Source organism: Panthera leo, chromosome A2 (genome assembly GCF_018350215.1).
Source record: "Panthera leo isolate Ple1 chromosome A2, P.leo_Ple1_pat1.1, whole genome shotgun sequence".
NCBI lineage: Eukaryota > Metazoa > Chordata > Mammalia > Carnivora > Felidae > Panthera > Panthera leo.
Window position 1 is genome coordinate 100,863,235 of NC_056680.1, and position 12,679 is coordinate 100,875,913.

At 42.1% G+C, this 12,679-nt stretch overlaps 1 protein-coding gene and 1 non-coding gene across 5 annotated transcripts in view; both read left to right on the plus strand.

Moving 5' to 3' along the window:
• NXPH1 (neurexophilin 1) overlaps positions 1-12,679 on the plus strand; it is a 633,630-nt gene that overhangs the window by 64,122 nt on the left and 556,829 nt on the right. For all 4 annotated transcript variants that reach the window (XR_006197112.1, XR_006197110.1, XM_042918775.1 and 1 more), the window contains exon 2: positions 8,928-9,043. The gene's annotated coding sequence lies outside the window, so the exon portion shown is untranslated. The remainder of the gene's footprint in view (positions 1-8,927; positions 9,044-12,679) is intronic.
• Positions 1,448-1,638, plus strand: LOC122214712. Its single transcript, XR_006200087.1, has one exon. It is a non-coding gene; the product is annotated as a U2 spliceosomal RNA (small nuclear RNA).

Here is a 12,679-nt window from a genome sequence, read left to right on the forward strand (position 1 = left end):
AGGGTAGAGGGGTGCTGAAGGCTGGATAAGACTTTTCTTCTTCTTTGTCCCCTGCAAAGCAAGAATGGGTTTTGGCTCCGGAGGGAGCGGGGCTAGGAAGGGTTTAAGCCAAGAGGGTGGGTCTTCCACAAGGTCCTGCCAAGTGATAATGTAAGGGAGCTGATCAAGATGGCCCGTCTTAGGCTGAGAGATGATACTCCTGACTCGGTGGATGGTAGGGAGGTCGAAGGTCCCCTCTGGTGGCCATCCGACATTGAAAGTTGGCCACTCGCTAGAACAAAAAAACTGCCACCGACCCTTTCGGACTTCCACACTGAGGTTGTTAGCTCTTCCCCTCACATCCTTAAAGTGATCAATCATAATACTTAGAGGAGTAGTCTGAGTCTGTCCCATAACGTCCGTCCAGTAAGTCCACAGAACAAAACAGAGAAACACAAAAACAGACAAACAGAGGGCCCCTAGAAAATCTTCCAACTCCATGGAAGCAACACTGAAAGCTAGCTTAGACATTTGAGGGGATTCCACGTCCCTCCAAAACCGATGAGGGGATTCCACGTCCCTCCAAAGACGACGGCCTCACGCCGACCAGCGGGAGCGACCCGCCTCGTCTCAGACCTTTGAGGGGATTCCACGTCCCTCCAGAAGGGAGAATCGGAACGTCTTCCGAAACTCCCGGCCCGTGGTCCTCCAGTGCGTCCACTTAGACCGCGTCGGGCACTACCAGAACTCCAGAAGTGAGCTCACACAGAAAAGACAGAACAAACAAACAGACACTAACCGTGGCCAGTCAGGCTCTCCGGGTCGGGGGTCCCTCAGGGGTCTTGGGGATCCCGGGCCGAGCCCCCAAATGTTATGCCCAGAATTCGTGATCCCCAAAGACCACTAGGGAGCCGAGTCCGATGCAAAAGCAAAAGAACCTTTATTCGAGCTAGCTCGAGCTCAATCCCCTACCTGCACCGACGCAGCGGTGAGATACCAGGGAGAGAGAGCGAGTTTCAAAAGGACAAAGGTTTTATTGGGGCCCAGGGGCAGTTGGTGAGGTAACGGCTGTGGCCTCAGCCGATTGGCTGGGGAAGGGTCCGAGTCCTGTTAGACAGGTGAGGGGGGGGGTTACTCAAGGGGAGGAGGTGTGGTCAAGGTGAAGGACACAGAACAAGATGGAGTCGGCCGGCATAGGCCCGCCCTTTCAGTATCTACATTATTTTAGTTAGGGCACTACACTTGCTCTCCCATCATTCCCTCCTGTCATATGCTGCTTCGACCTGGGCTACTGAGGAGTCAATGCCTTGTTTTCTTGGTCTTTCTTTCCTTGTCCATGTGTCAGGATTTCAGAATGGTATCTTCCAGTGAAAGCTGAGAGTCTGTAAACACAAAATGGGTGTCAGGAACTTTCTAACTGTCGTGAAAGCAACATCAGTGCTAAATTAACAGCCAAAAAATAATCACCATTGCTTCTCAGCCTTTTGGCTAAGATCAAGTATAGTATTTGTTCTTACCAGTTTAATATCTGGTATGTCCTCTGTCCTAGGACAATATATTAAGTGGATTTTTGGAGCAGGGAGATGGAACAGGAGCTGGCTCTGTACACACCATGCATCAACCTGGTATCATGATACTTCTAGGAAAGGTGCACCCTGTGGGGTTAAAAACCATGAATTTGAGGAAGACACTTCCAGAAAGGATGTGTAGGGTCCTTTGGGAAATGGCAGCAACACAAGGGACACCAACAGTTAACTTACAAGCAAATCGGCGAAGCCTTTGGTCAGGTTGCTTTGCTCAGTCCGCCTTTCTTTTGATTTGAGTACATCCAAACCATCTGTTTGTTTGGAGTATTTGAGCAAGTTCCCTGAATTTCATTCCAACTGCACCTGCCCTAAACCTGGACCTTCTTTGCCCTCCTGATGACAACACATCTAACATTTCCCTGTCTTTAATATCTTTCCTCCTCATTCATCCTGCAGAGGACTCCATTATCTTTAGGTCTTATTCTTGCTCAGACACTTTTGGCACCAGTGGCACATTTCTTTCTCCAAATCACAGCTCTACCTTATATCTCTAACTTTGTGTCTGGGTTCTTCCCTCATTCACCCCCTGATCCAGTCAGACTGGTGACCTTTGTGTTCTAGAACTTGTTCCATACTGTTTCACATCCATGCCCTTATAAATGGAGTTCCCAGTATCTGGGAACCTCTCATCTCTCCTCCTCAAAGTCCTAGCCAGTTTTCAGGGCCCAACTGAAAATTGATCTCTTTTCTGAAGTCTGCGCCCATGTTTCTGGTTAAATAAATCTCTCTCTTTCCTGTGTTTGTGTAGCACTTTGTACTGCTCACAGTCTGCTTTGTGTCTCATCTTCTCTGCTGGGCCACAAGAGCCTAGGGAGCAGATGTTTTGTGAACCTTCCTATCCACCTCCTGTAGTGCCCAGCATCACACCTTGCTCAGCAAAGATGCTTAGAAATGCTTATTGGACAAAATTAAAAGCAGACTGTGACATCAACTGTACAAAGACCTTTTTCTCAAATTAATCTGGAAACTAAAAATAGACTATCCTCAAAATGATTAGATAACATACTTGAGATAAACTACTTATGTACAACCTAAAAGTGCATTTAGATGGATTCTCTTTAAAAAAAAAACAAAACAAAACAGAAACAATCCCTTCAAAAAGTTAATTTTCTAAATAGATCTATAGTATTTTTTTAATGTTTCTTTTTGAGAGAGAAAGAGAGAGACAGAGCATGAGTGGGGGAGGGGCAGTGAGAGAGGGAGGCACAAAATCTGAAGGCTCCAGGTTCTGAGTTGTCAGCATAGAGCCCAACATGGGGCTCGAACTCACAAACTGCGAGATCATGACTTGAGCCGAAGTTGGACACTCAACCTACTGAGCCACCCGGGTGCCCCTATGGTATCTTTTAATGGTCTGCATTTCTCAAAGATAACATTAAATGCTCTAATCAGGTAGGGAGAAAGATTGGAATTATCCCCATAAGATGTATTCCGATTTCCAGTTTCCAAAAAGGCATCTGAAATGATGGGTGTCGAGTGTGCCCGGGATGGCACTACTGCTGGTGACTTCTTTGGCAATGTCCTAGATACAGTTCTGCTCGTAGGTTGGCTCTGCCCAGGAGAAGCACAACTTTTGTTGGAAAGCACAACCGCTGGTACAGCATCGAAACAAGTCGTCTATACGAGAGAGATCCTTCAGAGAGGATATGTATCTTCATCAAAATTCTAACTGCATTGAAACTGTCACTCAAGGAGTTAACATCTGTGAAGAATAAAAAATGCAATGGAGAGGTTTCAGGCAAAGCATGGGGAGCCTGATAAAATTATCAGTGAATTAAATTCAGACAGATGGCTTTAGAAAGAAATGAAGTACACAAACCTTATGTAGAGTATAATGACTCTCACTCTGACAGGGGCTTTGTCAACAGGGTAAGCACTTTTTCTTTTTTTTAAACTGGATTTTAAAGCAGTTGGAAGTCAAATTCTTCTCCTTTTCTGAGGTGTTATTTAGTACTTAAACAACAAAAACAACAATGGTTTGTAAAGCCACCCGGATAGCCTCAGACTCTGAAGCTCCGGGAGGAGCTGCACAGCGTGATAGAAGGCAGAGGGTAGGCGTCACTACTGCTGCTGCTTCTTACTCTCCTCAGACTCCCTGCCCACATCAATAGGTCCTTGGCAGCTAAAATATTTCTACAGAACAGAGGCCAATCATTAGCTCTGCTTACAACAGCAGGATACCAAGGGAAGCTTCCAGCCATTAAACACACACATGCAGACGAAAGACACAAATACACTGATTTCTGCCTTTTAAAATTTCAGTTTTTACCATTGTTTTTGGTTGAATTAAAAAAAAATAGCTCTTAGAGCATCCCACTTAATACTATCATTTTACATTTAGACAAAAATGGTGCGAAAATAATATGTTATTTCTCTCTCAGAAATTCTTTTTCCTTATGGTTTTTATGTTATCTTCATGCATTTGGCCCCAGGAGCCCCCTCTTTCAGGTGACTGGCCCCAGCATATTCATGCTTGGACGCCAAAGGCCAGGCTGCTTCTTAGCAATGGACTTTGCCTTTGTTCCAGACCAGATGTTCTGTTTCTCCCTGGTAACAGTTTGCATTGTGGTACCTTATTATACGGTGCTCTCTGGAACTGGTGCCAGGGTAGCCTCCAAATCAGCCAAGAGCAGCGCTGAATCAATGAGACAGCTGGCGGCCTCCCGAGGGAGGGAACGTTTTTACCTTTTTGATTCATGCAGTCTCCGCTAGTTCAGATCCAGGATGCCATGAATGATTTTTCTTAGCGACAGGTGAGAACAAAAAAGCTTTGTAAACCTAATTCAATAGAAACTGGAGACTCGGTGTGCTATTGATTAAAGGGAGAAGACGATGAAGAGGAAGTGTACACACAGTCCAGTTGCATTTTCCCCATAATCGACTTCTGTGCTCTGGCCTGTGTTGGAGCTGTCAGCTTTGCCGGGAGGAGAGGCTTGAAAATCAAGAGTATTGTGTCTGTTGACCTCGGGTTAGGATTTTAATCATGTCTCTAAGATTGCATATTATCTACAAAAACAAGATTACTCCTTTTTGTTTTCATTTTTCTAGCTATAAAATTCACTGATCTATTGCTAACTTTGCTAAAAATTTAAGATGACTTTAATGGGCTTGTTGACATCATCCAGGCTTTAATGTTTGGGATGTGTTTATTTATTAGGGGTATGGATTGGGGTAAATATCATCCACATTTATACCCAAGGATTACAACTCAGTGTGAGTTCTTGCCCTAGGTCCTACACATCAGCACACTTATTGAGTGAACAAGAACGCTAGGGGCGCCTGGGTGGCTCAGTCAGTTAAGCGTCCGACTTCGGCTCAGGTCACGATCTCGCGGTATGTGAGTTCGAGCCCCGCATCGGGCTCTGTGCTGACTGCTCAGAGCCTGGAGCCTGTTTCAGATACTGTGTCTCCCTCTCTCTCTGACCCTCCCCCATTCATGCTCTGTCTCTCTCTGTCTCAAAAATAAATAAACGTTAAAAAAAAAAATTAAAAAAAAAAAAAAAAGAACGCTAGTCCTACCCTACTCTGTCTCCCACTGCTCTGTAAAAGCAGGCCAGTTCTTGAGCCATTGTAATCAGAGGACCATTAGATGAGATGCCACAGTACCTGAGATCTCTAGTCCCAGTGTGGTGGAGAGGAGAAAATGAGACAGTAACAGAAGTCAGAGACCCTGTAGTACATCATCCCCATCAATCATGGCAGACGTGTTGGCAACATGATGGATGACACCCAAACACTGACCTTGGTGGGTCAGCCTTTGTCACATAAGTAACAGAATAAGTCAACACAGTGGGTCTACCTACCATCAAATAGGAGTGATAAGCTGTGACTACAGCAGAGGGAAAATGAACATTAGTGTCAAATGTTGTCTATATTTCTGAGCCAGAAGTAGCTGGTATCTTATTGTTCAGGGATTGAATTGGATGGGATATTTTAGGAAGGAGAAAAAATCAATGTTATCAAGGCATGCTTGTAGCATTGAGTTTTCCTCTTAACTAAGCTATTAAATAAGACAGTAGTGAGTCTGTACAGTATACATTCTTATAGAGTGAAAACTATTATAACATAGATGACTTTAAACCTGAATATTGGCTCATATACATGCAGTTCAACACTTAGTTGGTGACAGATGGTTTGGCTTGGGGATAGACATAATTTAGTCTGGGAATTCTGGTGACTTTCCCATGGTAGTCTTAGAATTTGTCTCTCTAACAATCTTCCAAAGTTTCACAGTTATAAATGACCTACCCCAAATCCCTTCTCTGAGTTTAAATATTCCTTGATTGGTCATAGAAAGTAAGGAGAAATTCTCAATAATGAGCAGCAGGACATGTGGAGGGCTTGACAGCTACTGAAGATAAAAGAATTGGTGAAGAGATTATGATACACTTGCTTTTCATAGGAGTGAGGTTGGAATACATTGAAGCAAGACCTGCCCATTTATTTTCCAGATGGCTTTGTGCCATGTTGTAAGAAATTCAGTCAGCTTTATCATTGAGAACCACTTCCCTAAGCTAGTGGAATCACTGAAAATCCTGTCTCATCTCTTTTGAAATCAATATTAAAAAATCAAGAGACCCAGATATCAAGTGCTTGTCTCCCCTTCGAAGTCAAAAACTCAGGTTGGCGTCCTGAAGCATCCAGTCAAGGGGAGCCAGTCAGGTGGTGCATTTACTTTTAGGGTCAGAACTTGCATATTTCCAATCCAGTTAGTTCGAGTTGGCATGTACTTTTCTTGAAACATCTGTGTGCTTACCACTGTGCCAGCCATCAGTAAAGAGTTTTTTGTTTTTTTGTGTGTGTTTAGAGAGAGAGAGAGAGTAAGTGGGGGAGAGGGGCGGGGTGGGGAGAGAGAGAGAGAGAGAGAGAGAGAGAGAGAGAGAGAGAGAGAATCTTAAGCAGACTTCACACTTAGCACGGAGCCTGATGTGGGGCTCAATCCCATGATCCTGAGATCATGACCTGAGCTGAAATCAAGAGTTGGACACTCAGTCAACTGAGCCACCCACATGCCCCTAAAAAGAGGCTATTTTAAGGCAAGCAAATAAAACATTATTTATCATAACAGGTCTTATAAGCTTTTGGAACTTTAAGAGGTCGGTAAAAACTGAAAATGCGTATGAAGTCAGGAAGGATTTAGGGAGAAAAGAGGCAATATTATATGCATACTAGCTTTATTAAGGAAAAGAAATCTAGAGTCAACCTTCCTGCTTTTGAGATTGGTATCAGGGAGGATGAACATATCTTCTCATGGATGGCCTGATGATATAAGCTATTTGTCTGATCCAGAAAGCCATTTCTTATGTTCTCCAGCTCTTGCAATTGGAATAGACACTGAGCAGCCAAAACATGTGGATGGATTGTGTTTGGCTGTGTGGACTGTTGTCTAGAGAGAGAAGATAAGGCATAAGTGCTGATGGTATTCTGGATGTGTTTCTTTCCCTTCTGGGTGAAAGCCAAAGATGCTAGTAGGCTGAAAACTGAGTTGTCTTGGTAATCTTTCCTATTCTTCTTAACTGCAGGATTTACAAGACACTGCTCTTTGGGTCTAGGTATCATTTTGGGATCATATCATCATAATTCTATGAGTATGTGCTGGGAGGGCAAAGTTGCAGAGCAATTGCTCAGCTGTGCTGGGGAAGGAGGCAATTACCAGAACACATTTTAGCCCCACTTGTCAGAGTGAGTTTCACCCAGGCACAAGGGGAGCATTAACTTGGGCAGTGTACCTTTTAGGAGGCTTAATTTAGTTTTTTCTTCCCTTTAATTGTGTGATTTCAGTATTTTAGCCACAATCCCTAGGCTGTAAGAACCTTTAAACAGCTCTTTATTATGAAGCAGGACATGGGTTTTTGAAGAAGAATGAACAGGGAACTGCATAATTTATAGGAAAACTGCATGATAGCCTTTTTCTTTACAAAGAACATTGGGGTTACATTGGCACTAGCCAAATACCTTTTTAATGAATAGTCAGTAATCAGCAGCAGCTACAGTAAATGCTTGAATTTTTTCCTTTTATGTGCTATGAGTCCATAAATTAAGCATCTGATTCTGATTGCTGTCATGAATACACATGCTTTTTGCCACCCACCCCCACTGTTCAGATTCCCTGCATCAGTTCATGCTCAGTTTAGAGCAGTGTGAAAAATGGAGGGCAAATCTCTTTTAATATGTTCAATTTTCATCCACTTTAAATACTGTGATGGAAAAAGGATGTTGACAATACACTCCACTTTCTTTTTTGGATCTAGATCACAGTTTGGGTTTTAAGACAGCAGTATTATGTTCTAGACTGTAAGAAAAAGAGTTTATACACTCTTTTTTTTTTTATATATTCAAGAGCCATTAAAATAAATTTAATTGCCAAGGTATCCTTTTTTTTTTTAAGCAGAGCTTTATCTGAATTGTAAGCTTTCCATTTGCTCATTCCTCTAAGATTTTGCACATGCTATTTTCATCACTTGGAATATATCCTCCTTTTTTCTATTCTCTGCTTCTCAATATTTCTAAATTTAACAAAACCCCAAACAAATGCTTCAGGAAATTATTCTTTTCTAATGTCATCTGCAGCCAATCATCTTCACTTCCCTCTCAGTGGTTCCTTAGCTTCTGTGAAGTTAATGTGAACAGATGGTTATTAATTTATAACCAAGATCTTGTCTGAAAGTTTAAGAATATTTTTAAAAATCTAAACATTTTTTTCTAATTTCAACAATGTCATCTGTGGTAGTTATGGCTCCAAGCCAAGCAACAAAGTCTATTTATCCCAAAGTATGGACTAAGTACAAATATTTAAAAAGCATCATCAGAAAATATTATTGTAATATTGTCAATAAAATAAAATCTTAGAGCTTCATGTGTTCCAGGTACTGTTTTAAGTCCCTTACAAGTGCTAATTCATTTACTTTTCACAAAATTCCTGCAAGGCAAGTACTATGATTTTGCTTATTTTACAGAGGTGGAAACTGAGGCACAAGAGTAACTTCTCAAGTTTGCAGAGCTAAGTGGTAGAGCTGAAATTCAAGTCCAGGAGTATTCGGAAGATAACTTTGGGGCCCTGTTAAGTGCTTTAGTTAGCAAGAAGGAAAACAACTTCATAAATGCGGGTTCTGATAGTTTCCTCAAAGGCCCACTAGATGGCAGTGTTGTCTGATACAGCTCTGTGACTAAAGGGGCTTAGCCAGGACCTAGGGTTTATAGGGGGAAGTGAATGTGAGAAATATGTGTGGAGTGTTTATTATTCAATTGCCATAACTTGGAGAATGCCTTAAGTTATACTTAACTTTTTTTCAGTTTATGTTTTTTCTCTAGCTCAGTAAATTATAGTATTTTAAGGACAGAGAATATTGTTTCTTTCCACAGCTCCTGCAACTGAGTTTCTCATACTTGGAAAATGGCAGAAGTCTTTCCTACAGAGTGCAGAAGTAAACCTTGCCATGGGAGAAACAGCTTCCTGATCAAGATATTTCCTCAGCCAGGTAAGTTTCTTACTGCATCTCAGGTAGTGATTTGAACACCATATTCATGCAGTTAGTATTGTTGAATACATGTCATACGACATTTGGAATCTTGACTTTTGCATAAGTACAGTGATTTTGTAGTTTAAGTGTGAAAAGTATCCCTTGTGTCATTCCGTTAGCTGAAGAGAGTGACTTTTGCTGCTCTCTTTTGTATTTCACTGTGACTGCCTGAGGAGGGAGTGACAGGGAATATGGAGGAAGCCCAGGAGGAGACTTGGGTAGGATGTGAACACTGTGGAGAAGTGAGGTGTTTAGCTTTGCATTAGGTAAGCAGAATTTCAACAAGTCAGGATCAGCAAATTTGTGCGATGTTCTGGTAAGCCACTTCCCTTCTGCAGCCCACTCATTAATTTTCGGAAGCCTGACAGAATGGCTAAAAGGATGATCAATTTCAAGTGTCACTCCTGGCGTGTTTTTATCCTTATGTAAAAGGAGTTCCTGACAAGTAACCCTGTTAGTGCCCTCAAAATGTCTCCTATTATTAAATATTGGGAATAAGCTGAAATAATGAAATGAGCTTTTTTTTTTTTTTGGTCACCAGTGTGGTTGGTCTAGGAGATGATGAGATTAGTGTCTATTACTGACTAGTATGTGGGCTTACCTAAGACTCAAACCAGCAAAACCTTGAGAGAAATGAACACATTTCAAGGAGAACTACTTTTCTTTAGTGGATTTGTTTGGAACAAATGGTTTATCTCTACTCATTTTGCAAGTGATTGCATAACATTGTTACCTAGCAGATAAAATCCTCCTTCTCTTCCTCCTCCTCCCTGAGAAATTTTATTCTAATATGTTGCTTTAATCTTGGGTAGGTAACTGGTGTTATCTGGGCCGCTGAGCTGCCCCTGAGAGAGTCGTGGGTGGCACTGTGGGTGTCTCTCTACCAGAGGGACACAGTGCCTTTCTCTCCTTGTGTTTGCTTCTCTCTTTATCCTCACTCAGGTATTTTCTTTTTTCCCTTCTTTCCTGGATGTCACATTTGCTTCCTTTTCCTTTTGATAACACCTTCTATCCTTAAATCTTTAGGCCACGTCATAGATGATGTTGGACATTTTGATGCCTGTTGGCACTAAAGCATTTGCTGATGCTGGTCTTAATTCCTTTTATATCCTAATATTTGGTGAACTGATTTTATTTCCAATGTGCTTGGTGAAAAAAGGGGAGAAAGTTATTGCAGAACCCAGTTGCAGAATTTCTACTGTAAAGATGTAGAAAATTCTAAGAAAGATAAAGCCTTAAGGTGAGACAAACATTGCATGACCCTGTATGTGAATAGGTAGTGGCAAATGTGAGTGCCTGCTCACAGGAGCCAGGTACTTAAAGCAAGTAAATGACATAGACCTAGTAAGAATGGAAAAGAATGGAAGAGCATGTAAGCCATTCAAGGGGGTGGGGGGCAGCTGCTGTTCAACTCTGAAGCTTCTGCCCTTAACAATGTGCAATCTACATGACTTTAACTTGGGGTGATGCTAACTAATCTCTATATATCTGTGTGTGTGTGTGTGTGTGTGTGTGTGTGTGTGTGTGTGCATGTGCGTGTGTGTGTGTGTGTGTGTGTGTATATATATATATATATATATATATATATATATATATTTATTTATTTATTTATTTATTTGTTTCTGGGGAGGAAAGAAAGAAAGAAAGAAAGATAGAGAGGGTGCCTGGGTGCTCAGTCAGTTGAGCATCCAGCTTTGGCTCAATTCATGTGACTTTGAGCCCTGCATCAGGCTTGCTGCTGTCAGCACAGAGCCTGCTTCGGATCCTCTGTCCCCCACTCTCTGCCCTTCCCTCATTCGTGGTTTTTTTTTTCTCTCTCTATCTCTCTCAAAAATAAAAATAAACATTAAAAAACAGAAAGAAAGAAAGATAGGAAGAAGGAAAGAAAGAAAAAGAAAAAAAAAAAACCTGTCTGCAGGCCTAGAATATCCCTAGGCAGCTTATTTGTGACTCCTGCTATAAATACTATGAATTCTAGAGATAGATTATTGTAATTTTGTTACACCTGGGAATCTTAATGTTACCACAGTGTTCTGACAGAAGTTTTAGCACAGTTTTCTGGATGAGTGTTCACCCACTCAATTAAAACTCTGTAACTCATCAGAATGTGAAATTCTGAACTAAGACTGGAAACAGTAAACTGACTAATTAAACAACATCACTTACTGTTAAAATACGAAGAGTTATTAATTTATAAAGCTAATTGGATTGGAATCCAGCTAAACTTAAACCAGAGTTACATTCTAATTGCTCTTTTACTTTAGAAAATATCAAAGACCAGGAGATGATATTTTTATGGTGACAGTTCTTAACAATCCATGCAGGTCTTCAATAGAAGCCATTATTAGAGGAGTGGTATTTGAAAGAATAAAGTGTAACAGGCCAACTTTATGGAGTTGACTCAGAGTGCATTAGAAAAAAAAAAGAATTTATAAAGAATGTTAAAAAACACAGCCTTCATTCCATATGTACTAGTATCTAATACTCTCACAATGTATTTTTTAAAAATTTTGTTTTCTGGAATGTTGTCTGAAATACAGATTTTACAAACCGAGTTGTTTTCAATACTTTGAACCAGTTACGAATTGTTTCCTTTGTGTTAATAGAGCTGTCAGGTTGTTTGTACTCATGTTGCCTTTGATGTCTATCAAGAATGGACACCCAAAGAGAAGGCTGGGAGGCCTGTTTGACGCAGCCCTCCTGTAGATGCAAAGTGACTGACTTTCCCAAGTGGAAGAGCGTATACAGACAGTGTGACAGGAGTAGAGGATGCTCTGTCTTCTGGTGCAAACGCCCGCTGATATTTGAGCATTGCACTGTGAACAATTCTGTTGAGACATGTTTCTCAGATGTTTGCCTCAGATTGCAGGGGCTTTTCCTTTTGCAACCCAGGTTACAATAACCTTAGAGACCCCTATGAGTCCTTTCAGGTTTCCTGCTTGATGAGTTTCCTCTAGCTGTTACCTGCCTTCTGAAACTGTGTGGCCTGCCAAGCTTCTTGGGAATCCTGACCACATCCACTGTACCTTACAGTCTTGTCAGGAAGTGTCAAGTGCAGTTTAATCCCCAATACCGAGGACTGTCAAAATGCTAATCCCCGCCCACTGTGGGCTCCCAGGAGCGGTGCTGAGTCCTTACACAGGACGCTGGAGGCCTGTATGTGTCAAGGTTTGTCTCCTGTCGCAGCTGCCTGAGGAATCCTGAACCCTGCCTTGTGGCCACAGCTGTGGGAAGTCAGGCCCTGCAGGGCATCCCCACTTTCCCAGCTCAACACTGCTGCTTGCCTTGCACGCAGATGCCTCTCAGGGCAGGTGACTTTTACCTCCTTGGGGTCTGTCATTCATGCATTCCACCTGGTGACCTTTCCTTCATGTCTCTTTACTGGGTGCCCATTTACGGGTGCAAACAGTGTCTCATTACCAGCTCCCTCGCTTTGTCATTTGCCAGCTTTGTGTCAGGCTGCAGTCTGTCAGCAGCCTGACACTCTCAGTTCAAAACCAACACTCCTGCTCATTGTTGCCCGCACATGTCTCCTCTCTCCCCTCTGTCTGCCATTGGACGGAGCCTCAATGCCATGCTCAAGGTGCCATTGTG